Here is a 14009-nt window from a genome sequence, read left to right as displayed (position 1 = left end):
TTTTCAGGGACAATTTCTCTTGGGTGTCTGTGTGTTATAGCAAAAGGAGACACAGGAACGTGTTTGCTGAAGAAAGACTGAAGCCTCTTAAATTTTCTCCTCAGGCTCATCTGGGACTTGTGGATAATTTGCAGGCAATTTGTATCCCCTTTTCCTGCAGGACTAAACCTCAGATGTGATTTCTGCAATTGTCAATCACTCTTCTTGTCCCACAGACCATTCTGTAAGGATACATCATGTTCTGAGGGTTTTCACACATTTACAAATTCAGGAATTGATAGGAACTAGAGTAGAAGGTTTCTACTGGAGAGAAAAAGCAATGAGAGACAGGGAATCAGGCCTGCCCTTAATAAGTACTTCTTTCAATGTAAGCTAGAGTTGGAAGCACATGTCAGATGGAGAGTAGCTCTAAGTCTCTTCATTTAAAAAATTACTCTCTTTGCCATCCCACTGGGTTTGACTTTGAAAAGAGCAGGCAAGATGCCAGTCCAGATTTAAAACCTTCTTTCTCTCCATGATTGATAGCAGGAGAGTTAAAGGAAGGAGTTCCTTCTGAGATAAGCATAGAGATTATTCTAATAAGAATAGTCTCCTTTATTTTGAGAAAATGAAAGCATATTACATAGTTATCCAATGAATCACCATCACAGAATCTATAACTAGCATTATTATACCCACTGGGCATATGGAGAAACTGAGACATAAAATGGCTTGCAATGTCAACCAGTTCCATTTGATCTAACTTTTAGATGTGAGGCTATAAAAATACATCTTTAGTTTTATACTTAATTTTTTTCTCATGACCATGAGAGAACATATACTCCTTGTAGCCAATGACACAAGATCAGATCCTACAAATCCATAGTCTTATCACTTGGAAGCCACCATTGTAACGATGTTGGCATTATTCCTTCCAGCCATTTTTCTACCAACTTTGTTCTTTTCATAGATAAAAGCAAACTGTGTTTACAATTTGAGTCCCGTTCCATTCACTTTATGTTATACCATGAGCCAAAGATACTCTTATTAATATTTGACAGTTCTGACCCTAGTTTTAGACTAAGAGTGGAGCTGGAGTTAGGAAATACTCTCGCAAGACCAGTCCTTGAACGAGGTCCTTAGCATAGCCAGCACAAGGTTGGGCCATCCTCTGGTTCCAGCAATGGGCTAAGATTCAGACAATGTGGGAATGATGTAATGGACCTTCTGGAACAAGGCAGAGATTTCTGTGACTGATGGACACCTTTCCTGGGCATTCCATTCACAGACCTCTGATTGCAATCACGTCAGCGAGCCTCCTACCACACAGATATTCTGTCAGTCAACACACAGACACGGGAGCCAGCATGCATTTTTTTAAGATGGCTACTAGTTCTATCTGAACATTCAGATTCATTACAGGCCTCCACGCAGGGTATAAGTGTTTTGCATTGCCCAGAGGACAGACACACTAGATGTCAGTCCTCATGCCAGGAGAGTCTGGGTTTCCATTTCACTTTCCAACAACACTAAAAGGTTTAAATTGGTGCAGGGATAAGAAGGGCTTTAAGGTAATGGTTTGGGCAGGAAGTAATGGAGGTGGTTTCTTGAGGAACAGTTAAGCTCTCCACGCGTGCGTGCGCACAAACACACACACACACACACCCCTAGTTTTACAAAACAACATGAGCTATTTGTAAAGATTAAAACTTTAAAAAACATAATATGAATGCTTTTAAAATACAAAGACCAATGTAACTCGTTTATATTAGTTCCTCTTAGAAAAATATGGGACAAAAAGTCACTCATTCATTCATCAGATAATTTACTGAGTGCTACCGCGTGCCAGGCACTGTTCTAGGCCATGTGCATAAACAACATACAGGATTGACTAAATCCTCACCATCAAAGTTTCTATTCTTCAACAAATTAGATTTAGTTTATGAAAAGGGTATTTCATATTCTAGTTTAAAGGAGACTTTGTTCAGTCACTAAACAGACATAACAACAAAATATAATACCTGACCATAAACTAAATCCTGTCCTGGAGGGGAAAAGTACAATTAAGGACATTATTGGATGAACTCACAAAACTGAAACACAAATGAGAGATTATATTTTAAATATGTTACCTTAAATGATCCCGAGAAAAATTAAATCAAGAAGAACGAGAGAGTAAATGATAAATGAAATAGAGTAAAATGTCAACAGTAGGTGAATATAGAAAAAAGATGTGGTCATTTTTTGTCCTCTTTTTATTTTGTAATGTTTTGGTAAGTTTGAGATTATTTTCAAATTAAAAAATGTATGTTTTCTCCTATTTCACAGTGTAAAATGAATGAAAACATAGTGTCCTTTAATCATGTAGCAAGCTCCTGTCAATCACATATGATTTGTAGACATTTGATTGACATGCTGATTTTCTTGGGACTTCAAAGATGGGATTCTTTCCCTAATCAGACCCACAGGATAACTGAGGTATAACTTTCAAAATGTCTCCATGTGCCAGCTCACAACATGGACCATTGAGGCTTTCTGTCTCATCCAAGAACCTAATGATTTACTTTTATATCCATAAGAAATATATCGTTAATATATAATTACCCCACTCACTGTGTAGTTGTAATCCACACTCTCTGGGTTCATAAACACTCTAAAGAACACAACTGTATAATAGAAACAGGAAATTCCACCAAACAATCCCTGAAAACATATACCAATCTTTCCTTCTTCTTTCCCTTTCTCCTTCTCAGGGGTCAGATAGCTCTCCCAGCCTCCTCTCTCTCTCTTTCTGTCTCCACTATTTCCTTCACAGATGATTACCCCAGTAAATCTCTTCATGTCAAATCCTGTCTTGGCATCTGCTTCTCAGAGAACATAGCCTAACATGGCCCTCTATCTTCAGAAGCATACACATAGAACTAGAGGTTATACCTAGTCACCCTATTGCATTTGAGTGTTTCCCAAGCCTCCATCAGTAATATGTTAAAAATGAACTCCCAAGAAGTCAGTCCAATCTAGTATTATAGACTAGACTTTGAAGTCAAAAGGACTCAGGTGGAAGAATTAGTTGGATGATCTTAATATTTAATGGGATCAGATATCTATCTCAGTGATATCCATAACAATAATAGACAGGATTCTATTTTTTATGGACTCCCCTTTTACAGGGACCATGCATATTTGCTTCTTTTCTAAAGACAGATGGCAAAGTACCCAGATGTGAACTTCCTCAGGAGCAATCAAAATTCATATTTGTTTCCCCCAAAGAAAGTTAAATTTATACCCAGAAGCCCTGAATTGGAGTTTAACTATTTCTATAATTCTCTAGGCTATGTTCATAAGGACTACCTTGGAGTTCTTCATCTCCACAAATGATTAATCCCATGTTGGTTGTTTCCTGGAGAGTAATGCTTATTTCAGTCTTGCCCAATGTCTAATAACATTTCTTGTCTGAACCTTAGGGCCCAGAGCCATGTATCCTCTTGTGTACTGCAGATGCCCATCATGGAAGCATGAAGGCATCTCACCCACAACTTTTTAACAATTAAGCTCATTTTTACGCCCCTCTATATGTGCTTCCTTCCTTGGAAAATGGCACTACCCCATATCCATTTCTTCACAGCTCAGCTAACACTATGTCCCACCTGTCACCCTGAGATCTACGCCACTGCCATTTTTTAAGGCTTTTTCTTTCTTTTTTTTTTTTTTTGGCTTTTTCTTTCTTTATTCTATTAGTGCTCTAAGGAAATCCCTGCCATAGGCTGTCTTGACTCCAGTCTTTCACACAGAGAACAAAGTGATTGTTCTAAAAATGTAAACATAAGTCTCTTTGAGATGCTCTTGCCTACTTTGCAGGTTTCATTTCTTCTTTCCATTTCTTGATAAGCCCTGCATACATATGAGTTGCTATTAGGTTGGTGAAAAAGTAATTGCAGTTTTGGACCATGAATTTTAAATCATTATATCTAGGCTCAAACATTTCTTAATCAAAATAGGAAACATTACGATCAACACATTTTGCCAATCAGAAATGTTTGCTTATTTCCATAGCATAAAAATCCATCCTTCCGGATTTGATGAACTCTTGGAAAGCATTTTCTGCTTCCTGCTGGTTGCAGAAGCATTTTCCCTGCAAAAAGTTGAGATGCTTGAAGAAGTGGTAGTCAGTTGGCAAGAGAGCAGGTGAATACCGCAAATGAGGCAAAACCTTGTAACCCAATTCGTTCAACTTTTGAAGCGTTGGTTGTGTGACATGCAGTCAGGGGTTGTTGTGGAGAATAGTCGGGCCCTTTCTGTTGACCAATGCTGGCTGCAGATGTTGCAGTTTAGTGCATCTCGACTTGCTGAGCATACTTCTCAGATATAATAATTTCACCAGGATTCAGAAAGCTATAGTGGATCAGATGGGCAGCAGACCCCCAAACAATGACCATGACCATTTGTTTGGTGCAAGTTTGGTTTTGGAAACTTCTGTGGGGCTTCTTCTCAGTCCAGCCACTGAACTGGTCATTGGTGGTGGTTGTATAAAATCCACTTATCAATGCATGTCACAATCTGATCAAGAAATGGTTTGCTGTTTCATAGAATGAGAAGACACTTCAAAGTGATGATTTTTTTTTTAATCTTTTGGTCAGCTCGTGAGGCATCCACTTATGGAGTTTTTCATCTTTCCAATTTGCTCCAAATGCCCAATGACTGTAGAATGGTTGACGTTGAGTACTTCAGCAATTCCTTGTGTAGTTGTAAGAGGATCAGCTTTGATAATCATCTCAATAGTCATTGTCCACTTTTGATGACCAGGCAGTGTGCTCCTCATCTTCAAGGCTCTCATCACCTTTGCAAAACTTCTTGAACCACCACCACATTGTACATTCGTTAGCAGTTCCTGGGCCAAATGCACTGTTGATGTGAGTTGTCTCTGCTGCTTTATGACCCATTTTGAACTCAAACAAGAAAAGCTGAAAGCTGAAATTTGCTTTTAGTCTAACATTATTTCTCTAGTCTAAAATAAATATAAAATAAACCACACATAATAAGTCCTTGGGCTTCCCCTAGGCTCAGTGGTAAAGAATCTGCCTGCAATGAGGGAGCTGCAGGAGACATGGGTTCAATCCTTGGGTCAGGAAGATCCACCTGGAGGAGGAAATGGAAACCCACTCCAGTATTCTTGCCTGGAGAACCCCATGGACAGAGGAACCTGGCAGGCTACAGAACAAAGGATTGCAAAAGTCAGACACAACTGAAGGGATGCATGCACACACAATAAGGCATTAGTAAAAATAATAATAATAATAAAATAAAGTGAGAAATGCACCTTAAAATGATGTATAACATAACCACATTTATTTAAGAATGTACTCCAATATCAAACAGCAAAGTTTAACAATGCAAAACTGCAGTTACTTTTGTACCAACTTAAAATCTCATTTGTTAGTTACCTACAACATGCTAAGCATCAGAAAGAGTCCTGAAAACTCTAAGTGGGAGGTATTATCACTTCAAATGAGAAAAATCAGAGAAGATAGGTAGCCTGCTCACTATCATAAAACTGACAAGGGACAGGGACAAGTCTTTTCGTCTGCACTTTTTAAAAAAAAAAAAAGTGAGGCATTATATATACATGCATTAAAGAGTACAAATTTGAGTGTACAGTTTTATAAGAATTGCCAGATATATAAACCCCAATCAAGTCATAGACCTCTTTCATCACTGTGCAAATTTCCCTCTGATTAAAAAAAAAATGACCTCTAATTTTCACATGGTAAAAAAACATATTTTAAATACCCAATTCTTAAAGACCATTTGGTTTTACCCTTTGCCTGCCTGCCCTGCACCAAGACTGCCTTGATCTTTTACACTGTTATACAAGGGAACAAGCCTATAACCCTTCTGATAACATCTCCTCATTTTCCAAGTTTCAGTTTTAACAGTATCCCCATTCTGATGCCCTTCTCATACCCAAACCTGTACCAATAGCTAACTTTTCTCTATTTCCTAGTAACTGTCACTTTTACTTTTTTTAACCACCTATCATTCCCACTGCAGTCCAGTGGTCAAAATGTGTCTATAGTTTATTTTTCTATTTCTTGCCTAGCATCTAGTCTCCTGACAGTCACATAGTTAGTGTTTAAGACATATTTGTTGAATAAACAAGTGCATGATGCTAAAGACACAGGCTAGTGCCTTGCAAGTCTTAAAATTTGAAACTGGGAATACTGGGAATGAGCAAACTCTGGGCAATAGTGTAGGCCAAGGGAGGCTGTTGCGCTGCATTCCATGGGGTTGCAAAGAGTTGGACATGACTGAGTGACTGCATGACAACAAGTTCAGCTCAGTTCAGTTCAGTCGCTCAGTTGTGTCCGACTCTTTGTGACCCCATGAATTGCAGCACGCCAGGCCCCCCTGTCCATCACCAACTCCCAGAGTTCACTCAAACTCATGCCCATTGAGTCGGTGATGCCATCCAGCCATCTCATCCTCTGTTGTCCCCTTCCCCTCCTGCCCCCAATCCCTCCCAGCATCAGGGTCTTTTCCAATGAGTCAACTCTTCGCATGAGGTGGCCAAAGTATTGGAGTTTCAGCTTCAGCATCAGTCCTTCCAATGAACACCCAGGACTGATCTCCTTTAGGATGGACTGGTTGGATCTCCTTGCAGTCCAAGGACTCTCAAGAGTCTTCTCCAACACCACAGTTCAAAAGCATCAATTTTTCGGCACTCGGCTTTTTCACGTCCAGACGTCTCACATCATCATGACGCTGGAAAACTGCTTTGCCAGACGGACCTTTTGTTGGCAAGTCTGTTTCTCTGCTTTTTATGCCATCATAGGGTTGGTCTAACTTCCTTCCAAGGAGTAAAGCGTCTTTTTATTATGGCTTGCAATCACCATCTGCAGTGTATTTTTGGAGCACAAAAAAATGAAGCTCTGACACCTGGTTTTCCACTGTTACATCTATTTTCCATGAGGTGATTGGAAACCAGATGCAATGATCTTAGTTTTTCTGAATGTGAGGCTTTAATCCAACTTTTCACTCTCCTCTTCACTTTCTCAAGAAGGCTTTTTTTATTTCCTCTTCACTTGTCTGCCATTAAGGTGTGTCATCTGTATCTGAGGATTACTGATATTTCTCCTGGCAATTGACTTAATTTTCAAGCTTGTGCTTCTTCCAGCCCAGGCTTTTCTTTCATGACGTTCTCCTGTTATAAGTTAAATAAGCAGGGTGACATATACAGCCTTGATGTACTCCTTTTCCTATTTGGAACCAGTCTGTTGTTCCATGTCCAGTTCTAACTGTTGCTTCCTGACCTGCATACAGGTTTCTCAAGAGGCAGGTCAGGTGGTCTGCTATTCCTATCTCTTTCAGAATTTCCACAGTTTGTGGTGATCCACACAGTTGAAAGCTTTGGCGTAGTCAATAAAGCAGAAATAGACGTTTTTTTGGAACTCTCTTGACTTTTTTACGATGATTCAGCGCGATGTTGGCAATTTTGATCTCTGGTTCCTCTGTCTTTCTAAATTCAGCTTGAACATCCTGGAAGTTTTTCAGTTCATGTATTGCTGAAGCCTGTATGACGAGAATTTGAGCATTACTTACTAGTGTGTGAGATGAGTGCAATTCGTGCAGTAGTTTTGAGCATTCTTTGGGATTGCTTTTCTTTTGGGTTGGGATGAAGGACCTTTTCCAGTCCTTGTGGCCATGGGGTTTTTTCAATTGCTTGGATATTGAAGCAGCACTTTCACGCATCATCTTTCAGGATTTGAAATAGCTCAACTCGAATTCATCACATCCATTAGCTTTGTTCTAAGATTGCTTCCTAATGACCCATTTGACTTCATCCAGGTGTCTGGCTCAGTGAGTGATCACCGGCGATTGTTGATTAGCTGGGTATGTGAAGATCTTTTCTGTGTACAGTTCTACTGTGTATTTCTTGCCACCTTTTCTTAATATCTTCTGCTTTCTGTTAGGGTCCATTACCATTTTCTGTCTTTATGAGGCCATCTTTGCATGAATGTTCCCTTGGTATCTCTACATTTTCTTGAAGAGATCTCTAGTCTTCCATTTGTTGTTTTCCTCTATTTCTTTGCATTGATCACTGAGGAAAGCTTTCTTATCTCTCCTTGCTATTCTTTGGAACTCTGTATTCCAAAGAATATCTTTCCTTTTCTCCTTTGCTTTTCGCTTCTCTTCATTTCACAGCTATTTGTAAGGCCTCCTCAGACAACCATTTTGCCTTTTTGCATTTCTTTTCCATGGGGATGGTCTTGATCCCTGTCTCATGTAAAATGTCACGAACCTCTGTCCATAGTTCATCAGGCTGTCTGTCTATCAGTTCTAGTCCCTTAAATCTATTTCCCATTTCCACTGTATATTCATAAGGGACTTGATTTAGGTCATACCTGAATGGTCTAGTGGTTATCCTTACTTTCTTCAGTTTAAGTCTGAATATGGCAATAAGGAGTTCATGATCTGAGCCACAGTCACCTCCTGGTCTTGTTTTTGCTGACTGTATAGAGCTTCTCCATATTTGGCTGCAAAGAATATAATCAATCTGATTTCATTGTTGACCATCTGGTGATGTCCATGTGTAGAGTCTTCTTTTGTGTTGTTGAAAGAGAGTGTTTGCTATAACCAGTGCGTTCTCTTGGCAAAACTCTATTAGCCTTTGCCTTGCTTCATTCCATACTCCAAGGCCAAATTTGCCTGTTACTCCAGGTGTTTCTTGACTTCCTACTTTTGCATTCCAGTCCCCTATAATGAAAAGGACATCTTTTTTGGGTGTTAGTTTTAAAGGTCTTGTAGGTCTTCATAGAACCGTTCAACTTCAACTTCTTCAGCATTACTGGTTGGGGCATAGGCTTGGATTACCATGATATTGAATGGTTTGCCTTGGAAATGAACAGAGATCATTCTGTGATTTTTGAGATTGCATCCAAGTACTGCATTTCGGACTCTTAAACTAGCATGACAACAAACCAGGCAGCAACTCATTAGATTTCATTAAAGCCTTCCCTTGCTAATTGCTTCAGGTCTAGGGCAGTAAGGCCTGGGGCACTTACCATTCCTTACTGGTTTCCGTTAGGTCCGCCCACAGCCTGGTAAACAGTGTTTATTGAAATCTCCTCATTCACAGTATTTGAGAGTACCATCTGTTTCCAGCTGGGCAACTACCTAATTGACACATACAGATGGTACCTGAAGTCCTTGGAGATGAAATCATCCAAAGAAAGCAGACAACAAGAAGAGTCCACACAAGAAACAAAAGATGAATTTAAATTCCTTACTCAATACATTTGCAGAGAAATTCACTCCAGAGCAGCAAGCAGAACCAGAGTCAAGGAAGAAGAGTTTCAAGAAGGAGTCAGTGATTTCAGATATTGCAGGAAAATCTAGGAGAATGAGGACCGAAGTAGACTCTTGATGTTGGCACTTAGGATGCCATTGGTGACTCTGTCTATTTAATAGAAATTTCTATTTCTCTTTTTAATCAGAGGGAAATTTGCACAGTAATGAAAGAGGTCTATGACTTGATTGGGGTTTATATATTTGTCAATACTTATGAAACTGTACACTTAAATTTGTACTCTTTAATGTATATATATATATAATGTGTCACTTTTTTAAAAAAAGGTGACTATTTTTCTATATTGGTGACTCTTTTCAAGAGTAGTTTTGGTATAATAGTGGGATTAGAGGCATAACTGCAGTGCACTGAGGTAGGAATGGAAGTTGAGAAAGACTAGATATAAATGTGGGCTTCCTTAGTCGCTCAGTGGTAAAAAAAAAAAAAAAAAAAATCTGCCTGCCAATGCAGGAGATGTGGGGTCAGTCCCTGGGTCAGGAAGATCCCCTGGAGAAGGAAATGGCAACTCGCTCCAGTATTCTTACCTGGGAAATCCCACAGACAGAGGAGCCCGGCAAACTATAGTCCATTGGATCACAAAGGTTCAGACATGACTTAGCGACTAAACAACAACAAAGATATAAATGTAGACTATTGGTTCAGGAGTTTGAAGGGAGAGAAGAGAATCAAGGTAAGGCAGTGCTGTCCTGGAGAAATAGCATAGAAAGTGTTTTAAGACGTGGAAAATGTGATTGTCTAGAAGCTAAAGAAAAGGGATCAGTGGGGAAAGTGAGGTGAAAGATATAGGAAGGAGGCGAAACAGAATAAGGAGGAGAAAAGATGAGAGCATAAGTTTCTTAAGGAAGGAACCATCTTTCCCTCAAATGTTTAATGGATGATGTAAAAATTAGATGAGTCTCTCTTTTTCCCTGTAACATCCTGTACACATCACTAGCATATGACTGTCACCATTATTTTGCAATTATCTGTCTACATTTTTGGTCTTCCCATATAAAGTTCTCCTCCAGGACAGGGTGCATATCTTATCTTCTCTGTATCCTCACTATCTAGTGTGTATGTGCACGCTTAGTTGCTCAGTTGTGTGGACTCTTTGTGACCCTATGGACTGTAGCCCACCAGGCTCTGCTGCCCATGGGATTTCCCAGGCAGGAATACTGGAGTGGGGTGCCATTTCCTACTCCAGGGGATCTTTCTGGTCCAGGGATCAAACCTGTCTCCTGCTTCTCCTACATTGGCAGGTGAATCCTTTACCACTGTGCCTGTATAGGAGGCAATAATTTTTTTTTTCCTTAAGTTGAAGATTTGACATCTTTGGTTAAAGTTGGAGCAGTTGAGGGATGTTCTGACAACTGGTTTTGTTTTCCCTATGAAATAGGAGGTTTAGTCTGGCTACAATGGGGAACATAAAAAAATTAAAAGTTTGAGGGAAGAGGTAGGGTCAGAATCTATGAATACACAATTTAAACCAGATCCAGTGTCTACACTGTTCACCACTCTTACGTTGCCTCTCCATGATGCAGCTGAGATGGCCTCAAAAGATCTAATTTCTGCAGAGTTTAAAACTGCTGCAGTTGGGAATATTCTGATTTTTACTCAGCAAGTAGACTTCAGGTTTAATTTGACTTCCCATGTCTGGCCTCCCAAGAAGAAAATGAACTATCAAACTGATGTGAAAATTCTGGTTGTGTTTAATTTCTTGATTATGAACTTTTAATTTGATTAAGATGAAGTCTTTCTCGGCCTCATCAATTTGGGTGAATGGTTATAATCTCATTCTAAACTCAAAAATCAGAGTAGGCCAGGGGCACACCCTGAAGGTTCTGTGCTTGGAAACCTTGTCCTGAAGCTGGGAGGCTTCTCCCAGAGCACCCCTTCCTGCTTGCAGCACTGTGCGCGTCTGTTGTTTTCAGTCTCGGCAGCACATACATGTATGATAATGAGATCAATTTTCATATGGAGCCAACTGAATCAGTCTCTTTTCATGGTAGTGAGATCTTATAAAATCGTTTTCTACATTGTCGGAGAAGAGTATGGAATTTGAACATGGTCTGTGTGTGTGTGTGTGTATATATATATATAATGTAAGTACAAGTTATTTCTAAGCTGCTCCCAAAGAGGATTTGAGGGAACTATTATTTTATTTTGTCTCTTTTTTTTGTGTGGGCATAAATGGTCTTTTGAGGCTATCTAAACTACATCACGGAAAGGTAACATAATAGAGTGGTGAAGAACAAAAACCCTGGATCCAGTTTCAATTGTCTATTCATTCAGATCCTGGCTCTACCATTAAGGAGTGGTTGGTGCTTGGATACATCACTTAAAACCATGTACAGCAGTGTCTGGCTCCAACTGTAAGTTGGGATAATAATAGTATCTACCTCATAGACAATTATGAGGATTATAAATTAGATTATGAAAAGTACTTCAACTGGTAAGTGGAACATGGCTACATTCTGAAATTAAGTCCATTAACTCTTACTATTTTTTTAAATTGCTACTGAATGGCCTACCAAAATATCACTAGATTATTCTATGATGCAATGTAACTGTTTAATAATACAGGTAACACATATAACTTCTTTTGTCTGCTAGGTGCTAGGCTAAGTACTCTCCATATGTTACCCCTGGAAAATGTAACAGAAGTAACAGGCTGAGAGAAGATATTGTCACCCAGTATCAAACACTTGGCTAAGTGAAATTAGAACCAGGAAGTTTGACTCCAAACCTACAGACTTAAGCACAGGAGGACATTGCTTTTTCTTTGCACTTATTTTCATCATTAGGCAAAAATATTAGTCAGGATATGATTAGGCTTAGTTAAAACTTACAAACAAACCTAATGACATTCTAATAAACCACTATGAAACAGTGACTCAGAACTGTTATATTTTGTCTTTCTGAGGAATGTTAGTATATTTTGTCAACTTTATTTGATTTAAGATTCAGATTTTGGAGAAATACTTCTCAGCCTTCACTTGAGAACACATATTGCTGCCTAAACCTTTGAAAGACCCAGTTGCAAATCTGACCTTTTTCCCCCTGTGAATGAAGAATTCCTACTGATTTAACATGCATGAATTAATTTTTAAATGTAGAGATTTACAAGATGGTCATAAACACTTCCTCCAGGTGGAAATTTTCAACTCAGGAAGACATTATATTTAGAAAATTTAAACAGCAATTAGTTTGCTCATGCAAAGGGGGAGAAAAATCCTTGATGGTCTCATTTCTACATGTCTCTAATGTGCTTACCTTTAAAAGAAATTCATACGCTCATAAGTAATGTTACATGTCACAAATAATATTACTTTGGATCTATTGCATATTATAAAGAAGTAGCTATAGTAGCTTTCCCCCCACATATCCTTCAGATAAAGCAAAATATGTGTGTATAACATTTATAAATAATTTTCCAGGATTCTCACTCATATCCTACCCTAGGGAGTGGCAAGACATATGTGCGTGCTCAGTATGACTTTTTGCGACCCCATGGAATGTAGCCCCCTAGGTTCCTCTGTCAGTAGGATTTTCCAGGAAAGAAAACTGGAGTGGGTTGCCATTTCCTCCTCCAGGGGATCCTCCTGACCCAGGGACTGAACCTGCGTCTCCTGCATCGTCTGCATTGGCAGGCAGATTCTTTACCACTGAGCCACAGGAATAATTGGCTAATGGTATAAGGGAAGTTCTAAAATCAGATAAAATTAGTATGAATTTCATCTTTCTATTCAACTTGAAGTCTTATTTTAAGATTTTAATTTATAGAAACTTCAGCTTTCTCACCCATGAAATGTGGATAATAACACTCTTAGACTTCAGGTGAGATTTAAATGAAGTAAAGCTTCTTAGGGTTTTCCCAGGGGTTCAGTGGTAAAGAATCTGCTTGCCAATGCAGGAGAACTGGGTTCGATCCCTGGGTCAGGAAGATACCCTCGAGAAGGGAATGGCTACTCACTCCAATATTCTTGCCTAGAGAATTCCACAAACAGAGGAGCCTGGTGGGCTACAGATCATGGGGTCACAAAGAGTTGGACAGGACTGAACACACACATATATCTTGCCACTCTCTAGAGTAGAATATTAGCTAGAAACCTGGAAAATTATTTATAAATGCTAAACATGTCAGCAAAGAGCTGAATCATTGGAAAAGACCCTGATGCTGGGAAATATTGAAGGTGGGAGGAGAAGGGGACGACAGAGGATGAGATGGTTGGATGGCATCACCAACTCAATGGAGAGGAGTTTGGGTAAACTCTGGGAGTTGATGATGGACAGGGATGCCTGGCGTGCTGCAGTCCATGGGGTCGCAAAGAGTCGGACACGACTGAACGACTGAACTGAACTAAAACATGTTATACACATACACTATACACTACTACAACTCCTTCATACAATAGATCTAAAGTGATAATATTTGGGACATGTAACATCACTTAGGAGAGGAGTAAGCTTCCTTGTTTATCGCACTAAGTAGGCACTGCCTGTTTTCAATGAAAATGAAATCCAATGAATCTTATTTCAGTTGCATTGGATTGGTGGGTGGTTGTTGTTCATTTGCTAAGTCATGTCTGACTCTTTGTGACCCCATGAACTGCAGCACCTCAGGCTTCCCTGTCCTTCACTGCCTCCTGAAGTTTGCTTAAACTCATGTCCATTGAGTCAGTGATGT

The sequence above is a fragment of the Cervus canadensis genome, chromosome 6 (assembly GCF_019320065.1).
Source record: "Cervus canadensis isolate Bull #8, Minnesota chromosome 6, ASM1932006v1, whole genome shotgun sequence".
NCBI classification, from domain to species: Eukaryota; Metazoa; Chordata; class Mammalia; order Artiodactyla; family Cervidae; genus Cervus; species Cervus canadensis.
This window is presented reverse-complemented; position numbering follows the sequence as displayed.